At 41.4% G+C, this 26,146-nt stretch overlaps 1 long non-coding RNA gene across 3 annotated transcripts in view; it reads right to left on the bottom strand.

Annotated features, from left to right (window-relative positions):
- Positions 1 to 494: 494 nt before the first annotated feature.
- The window catches only part of LOC142833855 (uncharacterized), a 64,532-nt gene continuing 38,880 nt past the window's right edge, over positions 495 to 26,146 (bottom strand). For all 3 annotated transcript variants that reach the window (XR_012907454.1, XR_012907456.1, XR_012907455.1), the window contains exons 2-3: positions 1,567 to 1,702; positions 495 to 1,142 (exon numbers count right to left, since the gene is read on the bottom strand). This is a non-coding gene — a long non-coding RNA (uncharacterized LOC142833855). The remainder of the gene's footprint in view (positions 1,143 to 1,566; positions 1,703 to 26,146) is intronic.

Here is a 26,146-nt window from a genome sequence, read left to right as displayed (position 1 = left end):
TGTGGCAGTACACTTGAGTTTGGGTCTACTTAAATGCCGTTTTAAGGGGCTGTTCAAACTCTGTGAATACTTCCCTATGTTTTAGGCTAAAGTAGATTAAAGTCTCAGTAACAGATTGTCATTGTTTATCACACCAAAAAAGCTCGAGCTCTACGTGTGCTTAGCACGCATGAGGTTCAACCACCAACATATAAAAAAAATCAAATTTATATATTTGATATATATGTGTATAGATATGTGTGTTTGTGTCTAAAAGGGCTTCCCATTATAATACACTCAAAACCCCTTTTCAATTCTTTTGACTGAAACTCCTATATATGTTTAACATTCTCCTGCTAATAAAATACAGTCTCTTGTTTATTATTTTTAATAAATTTTTTATTACTTATTTTTTTCCAAATTCTCACTCCCTCCCCTCCTCCCATTCCCTCCACACACCCTCCCACCCAACCCCCTCTAATCCTCAGAGAGGGTAAGGCACTTTGCTTTACTACATCTAGACTGAGCAAGGTATACAGCCAAAGGGAATAGGATCCTTGTTTATTATTAAAAGACCTTTTCTCATATCCTTCAAAAAACCCAGCCCCTCTTCTGTCTTCCCCTTATTTAAATAAGATTAATTTTAGTAGAGCTCCTTTGTCAGTGTTCCGTTTTATGTTTATACACAACCATAGCCATTAAATAGTTTTTAACCCAGTTATTCAGGAAGATTCAGTCTTGCTCTCCAGTGTGGTTACGATACTCTCTAGATTAAAGCTCTCCAGGAACTTGCAGTGTTGCTAGAATACTTCTTTCCAGGACCACTGGGCCGTCTACAGCCTCTTCTCTGCCTGTCTCACCCACGAGGCGCCCCTCGTCCATCATGGGCCCACATTGCCTTTCTGCCCCTCTATAAGCCTCAGTTCTTTCACGTTCTTTGGACTTGCTGCTGATTCTTTTATTTTCAGGATCACTTCCTTCTCGTAGATGACATGTCATCTTAGAGAGGCCACTGCTCCTTGTCTGCCAAGCAGGCTGTGATCTTTCCATGTTCCACATCTATCCTAGCTGCCTGAATGTCATACTATTTTGAAGTTTTTGCTTGTTTTCTTATTTATGAGCTTTTGTCCATTTTCACTCTTCCTTGGGTTCTTTATGATGCTCTAGAAAAGGAAGAGAATTTCTTTTGTAGGTAAGTTTGTGGCTGGCAATAGGAATTCTTTTTTTAATTTTTTTCAGCTTCATACACATTTTTAAAAATTGCTGGGCATGCTAGTGCAAGCCTTTAAGCCTAGAACTCAAGTCAAAGACAGGTGGATCTCTGTGAGTTTGAGGCCATCCTGGCCTACATAGTGAGTTCCAGGCTAGTCAGAGCTACACAGTAAGACCCTGTCTTAAAAGAGAAAAAATAAAAGAATACATTGGGCTCATATTCATCCTCTCTTACCCTCTTTTCTCCTTCTATCTCCTGATGACCTGGAAGGGAATTTTCTGTTCTTTGCTATCGTAGTTTCTAGAACAACATCTACTACATAGCAAGAACTCAATAAACAGTGTTCGAGAAACAGTGCTGGCTCATCTCCACACCTACTTGAATAATTCGGGTTGCCTTGAGTCTTACTTTGTATTGAGTATTCTCATCGAATTATCCGGTTTCATGATATGCTCAGGTAGTTGTCAAACATCCAGAAGTTGACAATCTCCAATATTGTCCAGTCCAGCTCTAGACAGAAAGGGTAAGAGAATGCCTTACACCCTTTAATACCCCAGATATCCTTCTCAAACCTTTTGTCACAAGGCATAACTGAAAACTGAATGACAGTAGTCAGTGGGGAAGCATCTTTGAAGGCTTGTGTTTTATTTTTAAAATTCAGATGAACTTTACATTCCAATGGTCGAAGCATCTTGATTTGATTTCGTTTACAAGAGCTTCCCTTTCAGGCTGTTGGAGAAATAAATGAACCCTCCAAGAAGATGTGCCCTGTGTACCTTGGAAAGGCACCAAGAATTCCAAGAGCATGCGGCACGATGACTCCATCTAGAAAGGACTCTGGAGGGGCCTTAGGGAACGCAGCCCCTCCTACCCCTGGGTGTGCTTCTGTGCCTTCACCCTCACCACAGAATAAGCCCTGCAATGTGGCCACGCAAGTCAACTCAGGAGGAGACATGGGTGTGAGCTTTTGAGGAGAAACCTAAAAGTTCTGTCTTTCTGCAGTGTTCTCTCTTCACACCCCTCTTCTCTTTTAAATTATTACTTTTTTTTTTTCTGTCAATGTGCTTGATGTTAAAAGAAAAAGGGTAAATCTCTCTCACTGGCAAGGTAGACCAGACAGTGGCCATATGACCCAAGACTTCCAGGGTCATTCTAGATTTGCTGTACTGCAGCATAAATGTTTCAGGGTACTCTTCTCATGGGAACAGTCTCTAGTCATTGTACGGAATGTGTTCTCCACACCCCTCCCCTTCAATGGACTAGCGGGACCAACCCAAACAAATCACAAGCAATTAATATAAATCTTTTAGCTTAGCTCCTAGCTGCCAGGGAAAAAGAATCTGTGTGACTCAGAATCATTAGTGTCCAATTAATCTATTAGGAAATCACAAACTCAGAAGTATGCTAATGGGGTCATTTGTTCTCTCTATTTCTACAGGCTGGAGCTGGTAATCACCGCTTGTTGGGCACTGAGAATTAGGGGCTCCATACCCAGATATATATTTATCTGTGTGTGTTCATGTATATATTGATTCTGATCGCCATTCTGATTTCCTCTTCTGTTCTCTCCCTGAAAGCACCATTGCTACATAAGTGTGTATGAGTCTGTACGTGTGTATTATATGCAATATAAATATATTTCACAATGGTGTTTGCAGGAAGAAGACAGAAGAGGCAATCGGGATGATAAGGGTGAATTTGTTTAACTAAATATCATCAGATAAATTAGTAAAAGTATTTTAAATAAAGTATGACGTGTGAGAATCATCCCTTTAGGGAAGCGGGAAATTTGCATGATTATCCCTTTGAGTAACTGGGAACTTGAAGATTATTATTATTATTATCATTATTATTATTTCATGAATGTCTGTGATAGCAAATATGGTCACCACTTCAAAGAATACTGTGGACTGATGTCCCCGATCCTGGCCTCTGACTCTAACAGTGTTCTAAGGCTACGCTTTCCATGGATGCATCCGTCCAATGTAAACACCACAGGGAGACAAAGGCAGGCCCACTCCTGGATGTGGGACCCTCTGGCAGTTCACTTTGTCACGAGGACTTCAGTCATCATTGCCAAACTTTCTTAGAATTTAAATGTTAGGATCTCTCTTTTTTTTTCTTTTCTCCCATGTCCTTCACAGTCCTCTGTCCCGCAGTATTATTTTTAAGGGACAAGAAAAATTAGAGTATTTAATATGCCTAAGATATTTGATCTAGGAAGGAAAATCATGAGTGATCCTAAGAGAATTTTGACCTAAGTCTGAGGGAAATTTATAATGACTAGATCATTTCAGAAATGGCTGTGATTGTGCAGATGGAGGTGTCAGTAATCAATGTCCAAAGTTACTTATTTCATATCAAATGCTACATTTACTCCAAAGGTTGTTTAGAGAACAAATGAATTCCTTCAGGGTAGCACAGCAGTGATAACTCAATTCATATGTATTAAGTTATATATATATATATGCTCAGCAGATTTTTATATTATTTCTTTCCAGTGTTTATTTACCCAGAAGCATAAAAAAAGTTAAGGTGCCCTTCATCCCATCTCAAGCAACAATAAACACTTTTTGAAGGTCGTAAGTTATTCAGAAACTCCCATTCATTGTGCAGATGGAATCAACTTGGTCCCCCACCAATCACCACCTCACTTTGATCCTGTGGTCCCTGCTCTGTATTTGCTTAGGTTCAGATGATGAAGGTATTTAGCTAATTATGCAACCTCCTTCTCTAGTGGAAGAATTTCAGCAAATTGCATCCCGTTCTGACCAGTCTTCCAGGAAAGGCTGTGTGATGTGGAGCGAGGGCATCGAAGTGGAAGTACAGAAGGCCATGTGCTCAGGTGCTGGCCACGTGGCCATGCATGGATCGCCTCCCTCATGGGCGTTCAGAATCTTTTTAAGGGGGCTCTATTTTCATTTGGACTCAACAGATCAAGTGAAAAAGAAACATTTGCCAGGCGGTGGTGGTGCATACCTTTAATCCCAGCACTTGGGAGGCAGAGTCAGGCAGATCTCTGTGAGTTTGAGGCCAGTCTGGTCTACAAGAGCAAGTTCCAGGACATCTATGACTGTTAAACAAAAAAACCCTGTCTCAAAAAAAAAAAAAGAAGGAAAGAAAAAGGAAAAAAAAGAAACAAAATTTTGTATCTAATGTTAATTTTTCAACCAATAGAAATACATTTATTATAAAGAGCAATAATTTAGATTTAACTATTGCTTTAGCACCCTCAAGTTTGTGAAATTTTGTAGCCCCAAAGAGATATAGTAATGTTTATGTAAATGAATATTAGCATACTGTTACATTTAAATTTTAACAACGAAGCAATAATGGTAGATGTTACATAGCATAGCAGACCATTAAGCAAAACTATACCCATGGATGCATCCTAATCACATAACCTCTTAAAAACTCTTTTGTTGAAAGAAAAAGTAAAAGAAAGAAGTCAGAGAGATATAAGGTACCAAAGTGAGTCAGAAGGGTTTGAAGGCCAGTTCTGTCTAACAAAGAATGTTGCCGGCCTGGGAGCTTAAAACAGGAACCAAGGCCTGGCAGTGGTAGGTGGGAGCAGGAACCAAGGCCTGGCTGTGGTAGGTGGGAGGTCCTTGGACTCCCCACAAGGCAGGGAACCCTGACTGCTCTTCCGGCTGCTGAGGGAGGGGGAGTTAATTGGGGAAGGGGAAGGGGAAGGGAAATGGGAGGTGGTTGCAGGGAGGAGGCAGAAATCTTTAATAAATAAATAATTTAAAGAAGAAAAATAAATAAACATAAATCTAAAAAAATAAATAAATAAAGTGGAGATGCAAGCTGGGCGGTCATGGCACACACCTTCAATTCCAGCACTCAGGAGGCAGAGGCAGGTGGATCTCTGTGAGTTTGAGGCCAGCCTGGTATACAAGAGCTAGTTCCAGGACAGGCTCCAAAGGTACAGAAAAACGCTATCTCAAAAACAAAATGGGGATACTCTGAGTACTGTGGTTAAAAATGCCACCAGATCATTTTGAGGTTAAGCGAATTGACCCTTACTTTTCTGGTGCATCCTAAGATAGGCAGACAGACAGATATAGGTGTATATACAGATATAAATGGACCTAGGCCATGAGTCATGCTTTAGATAGAAAGTATGTTCCCAAAATCTCAGGTGTTAAAGCCATGGTCCTGAGATGGTGGATCCAATCATCAAAATGAGGACTGTAGAAAAATCAGTAACAATCCTGGTTGGCTCATAATTTGATAACATGTCAAGGCGCAGAAACTTGCAGAGATGGTGCCTGCAAGAAGCAAAGAGGCCACTGAGGACCTTGCCCGGAGTCTTTTCTCCTTCTCCTTCAGTTTCCCCCCCTCTCCCTCCCCTTCCTCCTCTCATTTCTCTTCCAATCTCCTCTCTCTTTCCAGAAGTTAATTTTCTCTGCTGGACTGTTTTTTCCCTGCTATGGTACTCTGCCTCACAGCTGCCTCAGAATCAGAGGCACCAGACCAATCATCAGCTGAACCTCCAAGATTGTAAACCAAAGACTAAACCTTCCCTTTTTTAAACCTTCTTTCTTGGGTATTTGTCATGGCAATGAGAAACCTGACTAACATACCACCATGCTCAGAGATGCTCAGGCTACAGGCCCCCTAACAGCAAAATACATAATGCATTGAAGAACAAACCAATTAGCACAATAAGTGGCTGTAAAAATCACCCAACTGCATATTATTCGGTGGCCACAATGAATAAATTGCGGTAGTACACATGAGAACTGGGGAATCTCAAAATCAACTTTTAATAAATTAAGTTCAAGAAGAATTTATACTTCAGGATTTCATTGACATCAACGTCAAAAACAAGCACAGTGAAGAGTTTGTCCTGACACTCATACACAGATGGAAAGCTAGGCTAACAAGGTCACAGTCTGAACAAAACTCAAGACAGAAGTTGCTTCCATAGCTAGGAAGGGAAGCAAGGCCACGAGGAGGGCGCATAGAGGCACTGGAGAACTGATAAAAATGTTTACTTTAAATTAAAGCTATGAGTAGGGTATTTATTTTCTCCTTTCCCCATAAAATATATTTTTTAAGTTCCTATATAAGGTGATTTCATAACAGAATTAATATGTATAATAACTAAATGTCATATTTTTAAAAAAGTAAGACTGACAGTAGGGTCTAACATAATCTAAGTTCTTGATTAAAGATGAGAGGCATAATGATAACATTATGACCTGCGACATTAGAAGAAGGAAATACAAAACACATCTCTGTCTGCTTACACTGCTGTGTTCTGTGACTTCTGGGAGATTACACTTAAAATCTTGTTACAGGATCCATCTTGATGTGTGTCAAGCTTTACTCTTTCAAGAGATAGTACAAAAAAGGATACTTGGATCCTCAGTCACAGTTAAGATTGTACTTGGTCAAACATTGGGCACCCGTGGAGATCTACACCAAAGAATAGAATGTGTTCCTTCCATTGTGTGATACCAGAGGGTTAAGACTGCCCTCTGAAGAAAAGAGTGACCAGTTTGTAGGTATGACTCAGTAGGTAAATAACAGGCCAGATCCATACCTACTTAAATATACCGTGAAAACACAAGAATATAGAATTTAGAGAGCACCTTCTCTTCTCTTGATGCTGTACTTAGAGCGAAAGAAGCAAGGTTTGCAGAAGCCAGTTGGCTTAGCATATGAAAGGAGGGGGTTGGAAGTCAGCGGTAAATTAATGGATTAAGTGCAGAAGCTATAGAAACTATCCAGCAATTGCCATCAAGAAGACAGAGCAGAGGGGATAGTGGATGGGAGTGGAAGGGGAGGTGGGGGAGACAAGCACGGGAACTCCCTTCCAGGACAGCCACAGCTCCAGCTGCAAAGGCCTAGCAGACCACTTCCGGGCAAGACATTCAATGAACATCTTTTGGGCCAAGCTCCTGGGAAGAATAGAGGCCTGGTTAATATTGGAAAATAATAATAAACACACTCTCACCTTAATCTGATATATTTCATGAGCAGGTATTTCTTGCTCTTACTTAGTTATTCTGTTCTTGAATCACATTAACCCTAGACAATCTGAGGCTGAGTATACAATATCTCTCTGTACATACTCAGAGAAAACTCACTAGGCATAAAGAGGTTGTGAAATCTATGGAAATTATGTAAATAAATTCTATTTACCCTGTTGAAACAAGAGAGACAATTATTTGTTCAAAAGAAAAATGGAGCAACCAGAAACGTCTCTCTGTCCAGACGAATCCCCACAACCCTTATGTCACAAGGACAATTAAATGAAATCTTGGAAAGAAACTTTACTTGAGGCTCTTATCAGCTTGAGCCAGCTGATAGAGAAAGTGGGTCTCGGGGGTGAACTCTTGAACCAGGAAAGAACCCCTACGAAGTTTCTGTCAGGTGATGTGACCTGAAAAGGTGTTTCCATTCCTTGGCTTATCTTTATGACTGACAAATGATTGCCTTGTATTTGCTCTGTATACTTGGAGACTAGTTATATTGTTGAGACTGTCACAAACAAGAGATTTCCTTCTCAGAAAAAAAAAAGTTGAACTCTTAGGTCCAAGGTTTAATTAAAGGTGGAGAAATTTAGACTATCAAGCTATGTTTTTCCTGCCCCCCCCCCTCCACACACACACACCTTGGCTTAACTTTCAGAGAGTTTAGAGTCCTCTTAACAATCAGATCTTCTGTGGGCCACGTGCTGGTGAACACCTTTAATCCCCAGCACTTGGGAGGCAGAGGCAGGCAGATCTCCATGACCAGTCAGGGCTACCTAGTGAGACCCTGTTGAAGAAGGTGGGAGAGGAGGAGGAGAAAGAGAAGTGGAAGAAAAGGAAAAAAGAAGAGGAGGAGGGAGGAGAAGGAAAGAAGTGGGAGGACGGACAAGAAGAGGAAGCAGGAGTTGTTCTGAATAAAACCTAGACTTTCCTCCAGCATTTATACGCTAATCTGTTGCTTCTCCACAGTCTTGGTGGTAGCCATGGCAACAAGGTGTAGCCTCATAAGTCAGCCATTTGTCACCATTCACTTATTAAATTGGTTTTATCAGAAATGTCCAATTAAATATAATCCGCTTCTGGATTTCTGAATCTTAAATCTGTTCAGGTTTCTTTTCTCCTTTGTACATGAAAGAGTTGAGCTGTGATTGGGGCATAGTATATTATTTCTCTAAAAGAATAACTTGATTGGCAAAGCCAAGTTCAGTTTTCTAAAGGTTTGAGTCCCACCGGCCTGTGACCAAGCTTGATGGTATGCTTTGTTGTAGCTTGACCTAGATCATAATTGCAGAGATGGTCACTGCCAAAGTCTGACTTGATAGCTATAAATTACCAGGTAAATGCATAAACAAATAATGAAACAATTAGAATAAAACTCTCTGCTCAAATTTTTTATCAGAAATACTAGGTTAAGCACAGCACCCACTATACCTAGAGGAAATATGTAATAAACAAAACACTCATCTCCATAGCAGAATGGGGCAGGCGGTGATTTATTCAAAATGTAGTATTAGAGCAAAGCAAAGTTATTTTTCAGATTAATCACAAATTAAAGAAAACAGGCAAAGAAGAAAGGCCAGAAACATATGACAGGAATCATGTCTCTTACATACTTACAGCAGCATTTTTAACATTTGAAATTACCTTAGTTCAAGTAATTGGAAACTATATACATATCATTGTCAGAAAACCTGATACTCCCGGAGGTTGAGTTCTTAGCTTGCTTTACACTTTCTCATTGATGACTGATTTATTTCTTAGACATTGACCTACCAATAAATAAATTCCTCCATCTGAGATATGGAACGCCTTACTGAGCAGCACACATTCCTGCTACTACAAACTACCTATCATGGTCCAAAAGAAGTTCACAATGAAACTAAATGACAAAACGACATATTCAACAAAGATGCCATGTGGAGTTTGCCTTAGATGCCCAAAGACCATGTCATGGTACAATCTCTGGCAGTATTTGGAGACTGGAATACCCAGTAGGTCATTTGCTACAAACAAACTGCAGGTGCAGCTGGAGGGCTGGGTGGAGGATGTCAGAGCAGGAGAAAGCAGTGTTATGTCATCCTCCCAAAGCCCTTGATGTGGACGGAACAATCACACACACACACACACACACACACACACACACACACACACACACACACACTATCATTGTAATCCCCACTACAAGGACCTGGGGTGTGGGAAAGGAAGTCCAGCATGAATTTGAAAGCTAGATTTACAAGGTAAGAGATCTGAGAGCTTCAAGTGGGGAGGGTTTCCAGCATTTCAGAGAAATCCGTTTTGTTTGTTTTCAGTCTAGACTGAGAGTACAAATGCCTAGGAAATATTCTTGAGGCCAGAAGACATCCCATAGGTATTGTTTTCTTCCACGCAGAGCCCTGGGTTATGTGTGTATGGCAATGCTTACACTCAAGAGTTTACCTGTTGCTAAGACCTTGCTTCTCATACTCTCTATGTCTAATCAGCCATCTAAGTGATTGTCACCGCTTTCCCTAAATGTCATCCTCAACCCCTACTCTACTGGCTTCTTGATATTTAGATGTTTATCATTTAGATTAGAACAATTGCTACTTAGCTGCTGGCAGGCTCTGAACTATATCCAGTATTACTTTCTAGAGAACAAGTGACCATGGCTTACCCTGCTGAAATTTTTTAGTTGCTTCTGATAAATGTTCAATTTGAATACAGGCTTATTCTTGTATGGGTTCTGACTTTTTAAAAACATTATCTTGATTCAGATCCTGCCTTTGAAGAACAAGTTATGTCATTTTCAGGAGAAAAGATAGAACTGAAAGTCATCATATTACAGAAATTATCCAGACACAGAAACACAAATACCACATTTTCTCTTGTATGTGGAACATAGTGGGTTTTTTATATGCATTTTTAAAGTGTCCTGTCTTGGCTAGCTATCAATGTGGGAAATTTTCCTAACCTCTTGATCTTTAAGTTCCTCATCTAACAGAAAAAATAACAATAATTCTTTATTAGCTTATTGTTAAGATTCAGTGACAGACTCTAAATAATTGAGAACTATAGATAGGTCACAGTAAGTTCGGGGTATTATTGTTTGACCATCTTACTGTCATTAGCTTCAAAAGTGTACCACAATCCACCCTTCACCCTCTCCAGCTGTTTATCTTGTTTCTGGCCCATCAGTAACCTCAGTTCTTACATATGAGTTGAGATTTGTGCCAGGCCCATACACCAAGAGATTCATATACTTTACTTAATCCTTAAAAACTCTAAAATATCAGTCCTGGTGTCCTCATTTTCTAGATAGAAAAACTGAGCCTCAAAAAAGTAAAACAACCTGGTAAAAGGAGCTGAGCTTGTAAGTGGCAGAGCACAGAGCTGAAGTCAGTGCTCAATATTCCAAATCTACTCTCACAACATTATGTTACCATTGTTATGGCAGCCAACTTTCTAAATATTTTCATTAAAACATGTTTAGTTACACATCTTTTCCTGGACCTTGGAACCTCTACGTTCAGAGTCTATGCCACTCCTGAAATGACTTTACAACTCCCTCGGCTAACTAATTCTAGCACAAGCAAGGCTATATAACTTCCAGATCTAGGTTATAAATGGTAATACAGCTCTGTCTGGCTCACTCTTTTGAAACTGACTCTAGGCAGCCTACATTGCTATATAATAAGTAATGCTATCTGAAAGTGCCATGCTTAAGGGACCGACCAGTAAAGAGATCACTCCAAGATAGGGAGGCATGAAGAGGCCCAGCTACTCAGACATCCTTTATGCAACCCAAGAGGCACTTCATGGAACAGAGAGGCGCTATCTCAACAAACCCACCCATACTGCAAAACTCATGAGGTATGCATATGATCCTTGTTATTTAAGTCAGGAAATGTTAGACTGTTTTGTTTCTCAATAATTAAATTCAGAAAGGCTGTAGAAACCTCTAATATAAATTAATCACTTGCATTTCCCCCTGATGACAGATCTGCCATGGTCTCCATACGTATGGCCACCTCTATCTACATACAAGACATCAGCATCACAACCTTCACGTAAAGAGCTATGACCTGACCCAAATCACTGGAGATGTCACAGGGTCAATCATCTTCCCTTAAATCTGTAACTAAAGGGATCAGATATGAAGTCAAATTGTCTAGGTTTATTCTTTGTTTCCTACTAAGTTCTGCTAGTTTGTCTTACTAGACCTCTGTTTCCTCCAAACAGGAGTTAGAGTGAAACTTCTATTTCAACCACAATGCAGAAATTTACATACAAATCCCATGACAGCTCTTAGGCGTTGTAATAATTGCTCTCACATTAACGTGATGAAATAGTCATAGCGGTACCATGAAGAAGAAGGATTTGTTTCAGCTCATGGTTTCAGACAATTTGGTCCATCATGACAAAGGAGGCATGGCAGAGCCACTCAGTTCAAGTCGCAGCCGTCAGAGAGGGCAACAGAAGACCACCAGGGGGACTCTCTCAAAGCCTACCGAGACTAAGTGTTCAACACATGAGCCTGTGGGCACATTTCAGATGCAAATTCTAACAGCATTTCACAGGAGTTTTGGCTGTGTTGCGGTATATAGTGGAAGACTGCTATATTGTTTAACAAATATTTCTGCTTCCTCATGTAAACTACTAGTCTTTCTGAAGAAAAACAGCAGCATGCCCCCAACACCTAGTGTTTCGAATGTGAAGAAATACCGATTTGAATGAATGACCAAATAGGTAAAGAGTGCTGAATAAACAATTCATACTTGCAGGAGACAGCAGATGGAGAGCTGTCAGGCTCATGAGGAGTTTAGTGCTGACTGTATTCTATTGCCCATATCCTAGCCAATTCCTGTCTCTTAGTGATGCTACCACACCATAGGCATAGGTTTGAGGCTATTTCATCCGCAGAGCCACACAGCTTTTTGGGGCATCTTCACTTGGGCAAATGAGAGTCCAAACCAGATGGCAGGGCTGTCAGGAAAGCCACTGTCAAAAGTCTTATATAGATCCCTTTTCTCCTTCTAGCCCTTTTACAGCATGTCATCTAGATGCCTGACCTTGCCAAGCAAAATCTCGTTAATCTTTACAGTGCCATTCCCCTTTATGGGCTGTGTGATATGGCAGTGCCATATGGTGAAAGTACTATCGGAAGGGCTCCGCTCTACCTGATGAGCAGGTTTGTGTTGCACTAAGGAAATAATTTGCCTCTTGCATTGCATCATCCATTGTATTTCCCCAGCGATTTCTGCTCCGTGGATAACACAGCCAAAGAAACTGCTGGACAGAAATGCCACCTCTATTCATGAGATGAGAAAACAAGGTCTACAGTTAATTTTGACTTCAGTGTAGAATGTATTGTGTGCATATTTGTGCATGGATTCTCACACTCATAGCTGGCAATCTCGGGATATGCCTGATGAGTAGCGATAATCATGAGCGGAGCCCACTTTTGCCGGACGGCAGTGCCGCTCGACCACATCTTCAGCTCAATAAGCAGAAAATCCCAGTGCGCTAACCAATGCGCTCTCTTGCTTTGGCTGATGAAAATACAGCATGTTGGCATTAGGGGGAAATGCGGAATTTATCTCATTGTTGCTGTGATTACAGGTTGTGTTTATTATAGCTTTAATCATGTCTACATTCTTTCTCAGAAGGAGCCGTTTGATGCCTGTGCAGAAGGCTGAGGTTTGGAATCATTTCTGAGGTATGCCACCACAGCTTCTGATTGGGCAGCCGCTCTCAGGCCATGTAGGCCTTTTGCTGTTGACTCACCAGAGGGCAACAACTTGGGAGCTTGATGTCAGCATGCAAGAATGTCAGGCTGCTCTCTCTGGCAACCACCCTCCTGCCCCCCTCAACTCCTTGCTCAACCCAAAGCTCAGCAAGGCAGCCTAGGTTTACACTCTGGCCAACCTCTAGCCTGGGCTTTTCACTGCCCTGATTATCATGCTCCAGCAAACCAGAAACGAAAGCAAAGGGATGAACAAAAAAATCCAGATCTTCGTTGACAATCCTAAACCCTGGTTGTGATGGAGATATATGTGAGACTAAGTATGGCTGTTTGTGTAGCCCTCTGCCTCACACACACACACACACACACACACACACACACACACACACACACTCTTTTTTCCAATAGGAAACACTAGAATGCAGGATGTAATCTGTCAGCAGGCATGAGCAGAAGTTCTATGTTATGGAGGCATTATATGCTACTATACTCCTGCTTAGTTGATTCGCTTCAAATTCCCCAGAGCTCTGACTATTCCAACTGAAGCCTTCAATTGAACTTAGGACTGTCTCAGAGGTGTTTTACAATCCCATGATCTGAAATAACTGGGAGATATTTTTAGGGGCAGTGGTTTCCTGGTGCTGCTATGGCATGACAGAGCTACCAGACAGCTTGCAGCCTGGCTCGCTGAGTGTATGCTTTTGAACCCTGCCTAGTTTCCTAGCCTTTGACTTCAGCATCATCCTTCATTTAACAGCAAACAGTCATGTGTCTTGCGTGCATTCAAGCGCCATGTTCACAGAGTCTTTCTGACGGTTTTTGTGGTTTTAGGCTATTGAAAGCAGTAAACCTATTAAGAGATCACAGATCCAGGTAGATCCATGGCTAAGGTCGAGCAATCAATCATACGGTACAGTAAGCCAAGGTAAACCGGTGATTTGGAGGAACTGAGCACTCTCTAAAATGTGCGAAGGTCCAAAGGCTAAGGTTGTTTGATTCACTTCGCAAACCAGGATGAAGATAAACTTGCCCTCACTGATCCTGTCTTCATTTCTTTACCCTGATGAAAGGCTACAACTTCAACTCCTCATTCTGTCTCCGTGCCCTCCAAGATTATACAGTTTAGCTAATGCAGTGGGTAAATTCCCACCCCCCTCAATATTCCTCCTAACTCTTCAAGCTTGATAATGTGATTTTTGTGGGGGAAAAAATGGACCTTAAGGATTAGCTCGATATGAATTAACTTCATTTGGTGGTCCAGGAAGGCAAGAAATCCAGGAATAAATGTCCGTGCAGAAGTACAGAGGAGAGGCTATGGGACAAGAAGAGATGGCTGATGTTGCAGAAGTAACTACCAGGAAAAACAACTTTCTGAAGACCTAGGGATTTGCAGATTCTCCCACATAGCTTCTGGGAGGGGCAAGGCCCGGCTGATGTCCTGACCGAATTTCCCACCCATACAACTGTATATTGATTTCTGTTGCCTGCAAGCCACGGAGCTTGTAGTCACTGGATGACCGACAGAGAAGTAATCAGTTACAAACATGTCATGTGAGGAATAATGCAGACAATGCAGGTGGGTGGGAAATTCTAGTGTTAATGTCCTTTATTAATGTTCATGAGTCAGCTAGGCATGGTTCTTCATGCCTCCAATTCCAACATTCAGGAGACTCAGGCACGATAGCCATTAATTACAAAGCCAGTCTGAATTAACTAGCAAGTTCTGGCCATCCTGAGCTATAAAGCAAGTCCTTATTGTTTGACTGTAAGCATCATGCTAGCCCCCAGCAATCCTCTTTGGAAGCCTCCCTCTCCTGGGAGTTGCCTTAGTCTCGACTCCACCTCCAGGAAAGTCCGCCAAGCAGTGACCCCTCCCCAGGGAGGGTCAGGACCACTCCCACAGGCTACATAGGAACATGTGGGTTTTGTGTGGTCTTCCCTTCTCTCTCTTCCCCTCACCACGCTTTCCGGGTCCACCGGGGAGCATTACGTTAATTAAACATGGGCATCTTTCATTCAGTCTAATTTGCTCTAATTGGAATTATTTGCATCGGCAAAGAGGCTCATGTAAAGAAATATACCTAACACTTATCTCTATCAAAAAGAAACTAATTAAATAATTAGTATTCTGGCAGCTTGAATGGCAAGCACATAGCAGAAAACAGTAGCACTTCAGCAAAAGAGAAACGCGATGCCCTACCAGAAGGCAGTGCCCATCATTTCTGTTCATCTCGCTGATACTGTCGACGACACGGCTCGGTCTGGACAAATCTCGCCTGTTTTACTGAACTGTTACTTTAAATTTCCTGCATTTTAAGTGTTGGTTCAAAATCCAAACAGGCAAAGGGCACTTTGTGGGCATGACCAAACATTGCTAAGTTCTGAGATGTAACCACAGTGGCCAGCTGTGGTTCGTGAACCAACTGACCCTTTAAAAACTTCTGAAGATGTGCATGACAGTGGAGAATGAAGGCCTGCTTTCTCTTCCACCCTCCCCCTGGTTCCTTACACTCGCCATGACTTACCCTGTGTGCAGAGAGAAGGCTCTGTTGATGCCTGACACAGTGATGTGCTCCATCTTTCATGGTATCTCCTCTTTCTTTTTCTGTGATGGTATAATTTGCACTCTGTCCATTTAAAAATACACAGGTGGGATGTGAGAGGGGGGAGGGAGACAGAAGGAGACAGAGACAGAAAGAGACTTGTTGAAATAGGAGCGGCGGGGCTGCGTCCCCAGCACCCGGCCGCCCGCATGGCTAGCTTATGCCCCGAAATAATTACACGGAAACTGTATTCTTTTAAACACCACTTGGCCCATTATATCTAGCGTTTTCTCGGCTAACTCTCGCACCTGGACTAGCCCATTTCTTATAATCTGTGTAGCCCACGAGCTGGCTTACCAGGGAATGATCTTAACCTGCCTGGAGTGGGAGAATCATGGCGACTCCTTGACTCAGCTTCTTTCTCCCAGCATTCTGTTCTGTTTACTCCACTCACCTATGTCTTAACCTATGAGGGCCAAGCAGTTTCTTTATTGCTTAACCAATGAAATCAACAGATAGAAAGATGACCCTCCTCCATCAGAGACTGTCTCTCTGCATTAGAAGAAAACAAAATCCCACCACAATCCTTCACAGACCTTGAAAAAACAATACTCAACTTCATATGGAAAAACAAAAAAGCCAGAAGAGCAAAAACAATCCTGTACAATAAAGGAACATCTGGAGGCATCACGATCCCTGACATCAAGCTCTATTACAGAGCTACAGTAATGAAAGCTGCTTCGTATTGACATAAAAACAGACAGGTAGACCAATGGAATTGAATCAAAGATCTGGATATTAATCCACACACCTATGAACACCTGATTTTTGTCAAAGAAGCAAAAATTATACAATGGAAAAAAGAAAGCAACTTCAACAAATGGTGGTGGTATAACTGGAAGTCAACCTGTAGAAGAATGGAAATAGGTCCATATCTGTTCCCAAGCACAAAACTTAAGTCCAAATGGATCAAAGACCTCAACATAAATCCAGCCACACTGAACCTCACTGAAGAAAAAGTAGGAAGTAACTTGAATTCATGGGCACAGGAGACTACTTCCTAAATATAACACTAGTAGCATGGACACTGAGGGCAACAATTAATAAATGGGACCTCCTGAAACCAAGAAGCTTTTGTAAGACAAAGAAAACAGTCACTAAGACAAAACAGCAGCCTACAGAATGGGAAAAGATATTCACTAACATCAGACAGAAGACTGATCTCTAAAATATATAAAGAACTCATGAAACTAGACATTAAATTACCAAATAATCCAATCAAAAATGGGGTACAGGTCTAAACAGAGAATTCTCAACAGAAGAATCTCAAATGGCTGAACAACACTTAAGAAAATATTCAACATCCTTAGCCATCAGGGAAATGCAAATCAAAACAACTCTGAGATTCCATCTTACACCAGTCAGAACGACTAAGATCAAAAGCATCAAGGACAACTTATGCTGGAGAGGATATGGAGTAAGGGGAACACTCCTGCATTGCTGGTGGGAGTGCAAACTTGTACAGCCACTTTGGAAATAAGTGTAGTGGTTCTCAGAAAATTGGAAATCAATCTACCTCAATACTCAGCAATACCACTCTTGGGCATACACCCAAAGGATGCTCACCCATACCACAAGTACATTTGCTCAACTATGTTCATAGCAGCTTTATTCATAATAAGCCAGAACCTGGAAACATAGGTGCCCCTCAACCAAGGAATGGATAAAGAAAATGTGGTGCATTTACACAGTGGAGTACTACTCAGCAGAAAAAAAACAATGGCATCTTGAAATTTTCATGCAAATGAATGGAACTAGAAAAAACCCTCCTGAGTGAGGTAACCCAGACTCAGATAGACCAATATGGTATGTACTCACACATACGTGGATATTAGATGTAAAGCAAAGAATAAACAGCCATGATCCTAGAGAAACTAGGTAACAAGGAGAACCCTAAGAGAAACATACACATACATGGATCCCCCTGGGAAGGGGAAACAGACAAGATCTCCTGAAAAGATTGGGAGTGTGGGAAAGGGAAGTGGAGAAAGGGAGTGAAGAAGAGAACATGCGGGAACAGGATGCTCAAGAAGGGGGAAGGACAGAGAGGGAGAACAAGGAAAGAGATACCTTGATTGAGGGAGCTATCAAAGAGTTAGTGAGAAACACGGCACTAGGGAAATTCCCATGATTCCACAGGGATGACCCCAGATAAGACTCTAAGCAATAGTGGAGGGTACCTAAACTGGCCTTGCCCTGTAATCAGAATGATGACTGCCTCAATTGTCATCATAGAACCTTCATCCACCAACTGATGGAAGCAGATACAGAGATCCACAGCAAAGCACTGGGACAAACTTCCAGAGACCAGTCCAAGAGAGGGAGGAGCAATAATATGAGCAAAAGGGTCAAGACCATGATGGTGACACCCACAGAAACAGTTGACCTGAGCTAGTGAGAACTCAGTGACTCTGGGCTGATAATGGGGAAACCTGCATAGGACCAAACTAGGACCATTGAATGTGGGGGACTGATGGAGGAAGGTCATTGGCTAATAAAGGAACTGCCTTGGCCCATTTTATTGGTTAGAACATAGGTAGGTGGAGTAAACAGAACGGAGTGCTGGGAGGAAGAGAAAGTGAGCTCAGACTCCACAGCTCTCCTCTTGGGAGCAGACGCCTCAGGGAGATGCCATGCTCCGCTCTCCAGGGCAGACGCGCACAATGAAGCAAGCTGCCAGGTCAGACATGCTGAATCTTTCCTGGTAAGACCGGAGCTACACAGTTTATTAGAGATGGGTTGATCGGGATATCAGAATTAGCAAGTAAGGGCTAGAGCTAATGGGCCAAGCAGTGATTAAATGAATACAGTTTGTGTGTTGTTATTTCGGGCATAAGCTAGCCAGGCAGCCAGGGTGCTGGGGACGCAGCCCCGCCACTCCTATTACTACAGGGGACAGTTGTGAGGCTTGGACAGTCTGTGGGGCCACTGGCAGTGGGACCAGGATTTATCCCTAGGACTTGAACTGGCATCTTGGAACTCATTTCCCTGGAGGGATAACTTGCTCAGGCTAGATTTACAGAGGAAGGCCTTGGTCTTGTCTCAAAGTGAAGTGTCAGATTTTGTTGACTCCCCAAGGAAAGCATTATCCTTTCTGAGGAGTGAAAGTGGGAGTTGCACTGGGGAAAGGGTGGGGCGGGAGGAGGGAAGGGAGTGGGAATGTGGATATATGTAAAATGAGAAAAAAGGACTAAAAAATTCATAATAAAAATAATAAAGAAAAAGTATACATTCAATATATATATAAATATACATATATTCATATTTAAAAACAGAACAATTTTCCACTAGGGTGACCTTTCATCATAAGCATTGACACATATTTGCTGGAAAGGACAGTTATTTCAGGTTGAATATAAATATATAAGCTATAAACTGAGAAAAAAAAACAAACTTTAAAACTGGCACTGCCTCCTCCAACTCCCAATTTCAGTTTGGGATTCTCGTGGTGAATTCAAAGCAGCATGTAGCTCAGTTAGGTGGACTTTTTCTGTCTGTTTATGAAGGGCTGCTAAGAAGAAGACGCAGGATGACGAAAAGTCAACAAAGCCAAGATTCATATAGCAGCTGTCAGGGAAGACCACAATGACGAAGGAAAACACCAATTTTCATAATAGCTGTTTTGTCATGGACTAGTATGTAAAATGTGATTCTCTTGAAGGCTCCCTCTGAAAGTTAGAGGAATTTAAAATAATTTTAGGAATATAGAGATAAATGTGTTTTTTAAATAATGTAGTATTATTCTCAGATGAGAATTTAGACTACCAAAAACTCTAATTCAATAGAAAAATGACAGGCGGCCCAATTTTTTAAATGTGCAAAAGATTTAAATAGATGTTTCACCAGATGATGAATGTCTAACAAAACATTGCCGGGCATCAATATTCATCAGGAAAATGCTAATGAAACCGTAAACTTAAGTCTGCCAAAAGAAAAGGACAGACGCTTGTTGGCAAGAATGAGAAGTGGGGACCCTCACACGTTATTTAGTATATTGTTTGAGTATAAATGACATAGGCACTCAGAAAATCAGTTTGACAATTCCATAAATAGTCAAATAGTGGTCACCCATGTAACAGCCTACTCTCTGAGGTCCACGTAAGAGGGAAAGAATATTCACACAAAGACATAAGCAGGAATGCTTGACAGACTTACTCATCATAGGGGAGTGGTAGGGGAAGCTAAAATGTCCTTCAACCACTTAATGGAAAAACAAAATATGGCGTATGGCTTTCCCACACACTACTTATTATCTGCAGAGAGGCTGAAGCTGATACCATTTATAGGCCTGAAAACATCCTAAAGGAATGATTCTATATAAAATGCCTTCTACATAAAACACAAACTATAATGCCATTTACAAAACACACGTTAGTGGTTCGCTGGGGGTGGAAACAGGCGTGAGGAGCATTAGGGGGATGAACTGCTCCCAAATGACTGTGAGGCTGGTTACCCTATTCAGCACTGTGCCCTTAGAGCAGGGGTTCTCCACCTCCCTAATGCTGTGACTCGCTAGTACAGTCCCTAATGTGGTGACCCCCAACCATAAAAATATTTTCGCTGCTACTTCATAACTGTAATTTCGCTACTGTTATGAATTGTAACGTGAGTTCGAGGCCAGGCTGGTCTACATAGCAAGTTCCAGGATACCTAGCACTATGTCATAGAGCCTGTATCTCAAAAAAACCAAAAACAGACAAATAAAAAGTGTGATATAACTCTCTTCCAAACAATCTTTAATCATCAAACACGGATCCTTTTATCCATAGCCATCTATCCTGCCAATTTCCCAGAGTTCTAGATTTTCATTCCCTTTCACTCAACTACTTAAACTCCTTCCCAGTCTTCCATTGCTTCGGGGTAAAGTCTAACTTTAAATTTCACGAGCCCCTTTCCCGTTTCTTGCCTCATTCCTCTCCACTACTCTGTGCTCCCAGCATGCCAAACTACTGGCTAGTCCTCAGAAATGGAGGGTTCTCTTAGAACTTTGTGCTTTCGGACAGGCTGTTCCCGCTGCTAGGAATGCAATTAAGCCCCCTCTCTGCTGGCTAAATAGCAAGGCCCATCGCTGGGAAAGCTGCCACAGACTTCCGCAGTTTGATGACATGCCCTTTCTGAATGCCAGGGCTGCCTGTGTTTAACTCTATCCAACGTGGTTCTTGCTGGTAGTTGGTCTCTTTGCCTTCTCGCCTGTCTCCACCACTGCTGTCTTTCTCGAACGGTAAGCGTTCGACTCTGTGAATCAAACCAATGTGTCCTTTGGTCTCTGGGTGTGATCAACACATCCTGGTATGAAAGGTGTGGTCGGCTCAGTATAGGAGAAAGGGCACTGGCTCAGAAGGGAGAAAGATGCCAGTCACGGGCTCTGAAACGACTGCCTCTCTGATCTTAGATCAGTTCCCAGTGCTTGGTTTTCCCCTGTGAGAACATGATCAGTGTTGCCCATATGGAAGGGCTGCTGGGGGGACTGAAGTGGAGAGAGCATCTCAAGTAATTGGCAGGGTTGGCGTTGTAAGCGTGGCAGCTTTATCAGCATCTGGAACATCTGCTGAAGAAGGGATTGAATGGTCCCAAAAGCAAACACACTACTGGCCATATTGAAATATCAAGTGGAGTTTGTTCTTCCATTTTTTGCCTTATTTTTGAAAACATATGATACACTTTGCTTCAAAAATCAGGTAACAAAAGATTTATGCACCTAATTCTTACTCACAGCCTTAGCCCTCCCCAACTTCTGTGGGTAACCACATTCAATAAAATTCTTCCCCTCCTTTCGACGGTTCAGTTTTAAATACTAACCATCATAAAGACTTTATCTTGTACCCTTGTTTAACATAAAATACACACTGCCATGTCTATATGGTAGGGAATGTTTTTGTTATCGTTTCATCATAATATTTAAATGGACTGGAGCCTTCTAAGTCTCTTCAGGATCGTAATCAGGATACAAGTGCGTGGGAAAGGGGATTTTAGTCTCTGTTTCACATCTCAGCTTTGAACTGTAAGTGAGAGGTGACTCCTTGACTCACAGCTTCAGCTCTTTCTAAGGGGACCCACAACGTGACTAAAATGGTGAAAGACAGTCTGAATGTTACTAACAAGTCACAGTCAAACAACCAGCAAGCATAGGAAAAGGTCCGTTGCCTTGCCTGAGGTCAGAATGCTACACAGAGCATCAAGGCATGAACAGGGAGCCCTCAGCAATACTACTTCCTACCTGGTTTTCATCTTAGGAGGAGCAGGCTCTTGGGGGACTCTCAGCTATAAAAGAATCACGCTTAGCCTTGTAATCAAGTTCTATTTAAGAGCGGCATTTCATTAATGCACTCAGTCATTCACTTGTGGTCGATGTCTACATAGAAATCTAGAATCGGTGTTATAATGAGGTCATTTGGGGCCTAGTAAATAGTTATTTTTCTTTTAGTTTGTTTTATTATAAAGTTACAAGCGGCAGGTTATTAAAAGTTTGGCAACATGTGGATACTGGAGTAACAGACCTATATTTGCGGGCAAGCGTGACTGTGGCCCGCGTTGCCTTCATCCTCTCGCCTTGCCTTTGACTGTTTTTCCTCAGATGGTCCCGATTCCGTTACCCTAAGCCATTGAACCTCTGTGTGTATCACTTAGGTAATTACCACACTCCACTCACAGACCTCCGTCATCGCTTTTATTAAAGATCTCCACATGAGCCAGGAACCAGAGTCTGAGGACCATCCAATGGGCTGGCCAAGCAGAGGTCCCAGATACACAGTCTCATACCCAGAAAATCACTGTCACCCTCAACTCAGTTTGCCATGCACGCATGTCAGGAGGAGGACCAGGGTGCCATTCTGGACTTTGAGCCTAAGAGTAGAGACCATCCCATTTTGCTTCCTTTAACATCCAGCTCAGGCCTAAATAAAAAGGGGCACTCAAATATTCTTGTGAAGTCTATTTCTTGAAAGTGCTTACACTTTATCACCTCTGGAGTTAATTCATTCTGTGATTTCCTCTAACCCATTTTTCTTCTGTTTTTTAGTCATTTCAAGTCATTTCATGCACCTCAAAAGCTGGTGGGTGATTCTGTGTTTATAGAACCAATTGCCTCTGTGGTTTCTCTTCTGTCCCTTTAGCTTTCCTGTAGATGGCTGAACCGTCCTGAGTCTAAAAATGTGCCTTCTAAGTCTTTCTCTTTAATTGCCCTCATATCTTTATTCAAACTGTCTTGTAGGAATCTTGCACAGGTCAAAACCACACACATACACTTCCTATTATTAAGCAAATAAAAGGTAACATATATCTTCTAGTGATGATCATGATTTATTTTAATTAAAAGTAATTGTTTTAAGTCATATCTCTGCAGTGGCGTCTTGGCCTTCTTCCTTTGGTAAACAAGAGCTCAATGGTAGTGCAATTACCTCTTCTTCTCCAGGATTTTCCTCCCCCCCCCCCCACCTCTGGTGTGATTTTGAGCACTCCCTCTTATCTACAAGTGTTTCTTCCAACCCTGGATACAACCTCCCATCTTCTCAGAGAGGGCACAGCTCACTGCTCTCGCTAAGAAGCTCATCTCTCATCCTCCCTAAAATTCACACCCGAATGTTTTGCACCTAATTTCTGCCCTCGGGATTTAATGATATTAGCAGAGCACTTTTTAAGTGAATTTTACTATTCATAATCGTATAATTCTCAAAAAAAGAGTCCCTTTGACATCCCCACTACATTGTTCTTATCTTACAAATTAATCGGCAAAGCCACAGCACAGTTTACTAATTTGCCATAAATCATACAGTTTTATGACTGAAAGCTTAGCCAAAAACTTGGGTTTAATGGAGAAGGGAGAAAAGCAATATCCCTCGAATTTACCCTAGCGAGAGCTGGGTCCCTACCCTAATAAGAGCTTTTTCCATCAGCAGCGAGGTGACTCTGGGTGAACGTTCAAGCTCCTGAAGCCCAGCTTTAAGCACTGTAATAGGAAGGCAGAAACATGGCTTCTTGCATGAAATAAATAACAGCCATGAATGTGAAGTACTTGGCTGGCTGAGAGCACACAACCAATGTCCTCTCTCCACCCCTCTAGTCCTCTATGTTCAGGTGATCACAGCCATGGAAGAGCCATCCCTGAGAGTCATAAAGTTGGCATCCCGCTGGGTCCTGAGGGAGCTGTATGAACTGGAGCTCCTGTTTTCTATCAATCATAAAACCCACTGTTGGGATTAAATGAGATCACATTTGCAAGGCGATTAGCGCGGAACCTGACATACGGTAAATGCTCAGTAAGAGACAGCAACTATGACAAAGTTGATGAAAAGGAAGATGACGGAGTCCTGGAGGAATTACAACGTTTCAGCTCAATTCTCCCTTCCCCATTAAAACACAAAAAGAAAAGGGAAACAGCAGTTTTCCAGGACCATGGAGCCGGGAAAGCTATTCACTACTCCCTCGAGTGAGAGAAATGAAGTCTCCAGACTGTACCTCTAGGGAGATGGTTCCAGTCTCCTAATGTGTGAGCCACGCTGGACCTACCGAAACTTCAGCTAACAGGGAAACGGATGTAGCTCAGAGGCTCAGAAGTCTAGACCTCAAACTGGCTGTCAGGTAAGTTTAAGTTAGTAGCCCAGGACCACACACTAAGACACTCACTCTATGATTACTGAACTGAACCAAAATGATTTCTGAAAAATCTAGATGGAATCATTAGTGAAATTTAAGGTTGACTCTTGCTTTAAAGAGATTATTTGTGAGGGAACATTTGTGGTTGATCACCAATTTGAAGCACTCGTGTAAATGGTACACAGCTTAATCACTGAGAATACAATCAATACTAAAAGGTATTGCTTATAATTATGCATGTACACATATACATAGACATGTATATATTATATGCTCTTAAGAATAATGACCTCAGTGATTTGGAGTTTTCTTTTTGTTTGTTTGTTTTTGTTTTTCGAGACGGTGTCTCTGTAGCTTTGGAGGCTGTCCCGGAACTAGTTCTTGTAGGCCAGGCTGGCCTCGAACTCCCAGAGATCCACCTGCCTCTGCCTCCTGAGGGCTGGGATTAAAGGCGTGCGCCACCACCACCTTTTTAGATTCCTAAAAAGAGCTCTCAGCCTATTCTTATTACCTCATGTCGCTTATTCTTAACCTCCAACCTGTGCAACAAACACTGTGTGTGCATGGTCACATCAAACATTTTGATCATTAAATGAGAGAAAATGATTTTGTATTTTCTATAACCCAAAGGGGCTCATCTTGCCTTGCTAAAATCACATTCCCACATATTCATTAAAAATGTCTTGAAGCATTTCACAAAGTTCACCTTCTATCTCCAACATCAGCAGAGAAAATGTTGGCACAGATAACCCACTCCTTAAGTTAAGCAACTGAGTTTACATTTTTACAGGCCACAAAGGCAATATTATAATTTAATTGACAACAAATTAAATTATGTGCCCAAATCAGTGTAACATTCCCATCCTGACTAAATTTAGCTAATTTTTGTGTGTTCTTGAAAAAACAATTTTCAAAGATAAAAGTAATGAAATTTTCATATTTCATTTGTGGCTACTATGAATTCATGGTATTATTAAGATATTGAATCTAAGACCCTTCCAGAGACAAAATGAAGCTCAAAACTCTGTAAAGCACATTAACTTCATTCTTACTGGCATTAGAAAACATTTCTTTTTCTTTTGAGACTGGGTTTCTCTGTAGCTTTGGAGACTGTCCTGGAACTAGCTCTTGTAAACCAGGCTGGCCTCAAATTCACAGAGATCCACCTGTCTCTGCCTCCCGAGGGCTAGGATTCAAGGCGTGTGCTATCACTGCCTGACTAGAAAACATTTTGAGACATTTGGTAATTTTGATATGTCTTTGGCCAAGTCATGAATGAGCAAACATGAAACTGAAGAAAACTGTTGGGTGGATCTTAATGTAAAACAAGGGGTTTCACTGAAGTAATGAGCCTGTGACCTGCTGTACAATTTTTATGCTATTTTTCTAAAATCTGCTGTGCAAAAAAAATACGTCCTGTTAAAATGATCAGTTTTTGATATTTTTCAACTACGTTTTTCTTGTTTGAGAATTTCATACATGCATATAGTATGTTTCACTACTTTTAACTCAAATTTTTTTTCAAATTTGAATTAGCCATCTATAATTGCTTGAAATTAACTACTATCTCGATATAATGATAAATTTAAATTAAAAACTTGAGAAATATATTCAGTTTATGATTTTTAGTTTCATACACTAAATGAAATTTGTATATGTATGGAAATGAGAGTGTGTCTTATTAAATCTACAGTTGAATTTTAAGATATCTTTTTAAATTAGAGATTAAAATGGTCTAGTTAACATTGTTGTTCATCCCATGCCTTTTAAAGGAAGAATTGTTGGACTGGATAATGTGTGGGGTGGTTTTGAAGAGCAAATGGACCACCACAAATTACAACCATGTGGAATTTATGTGTTCACCTGTAAGGAGTAAGTGTCTATTTGGGTTTCTCTTTGGTTTGACAAACAGGTATGCGGCACACTACTGTGCTGATCCATCCAGACACTCGAGTTCAGACAAAAGCAATCCAATGTTCGCAGTCATTTTTGTTTGTTTTAGCAAAACAACCCATGTGAACTCCACCCAAGCCTGGGAGTCGGCGTG

The sequence above is a fragment of the Microtus pennsylvanicus genome, chromosome 13, assembly GCF_037038515.1.
Source record: "Microtus pennsylvanicus isolate mMicPen1 chromosome 13, mMicPen1.hap1, whole genome shotgun sequence".
Taxonomy (NCBI): domain Eukaryota; kingdom Metazoa; phylum Chordata; class Mammalia; order Rodentia; family Cricetidae; genus Microtus; species Microtus pennsylvanicus.
This window is presented reverse-complemented; position numbering and strand designations above follow the sequence as displayed.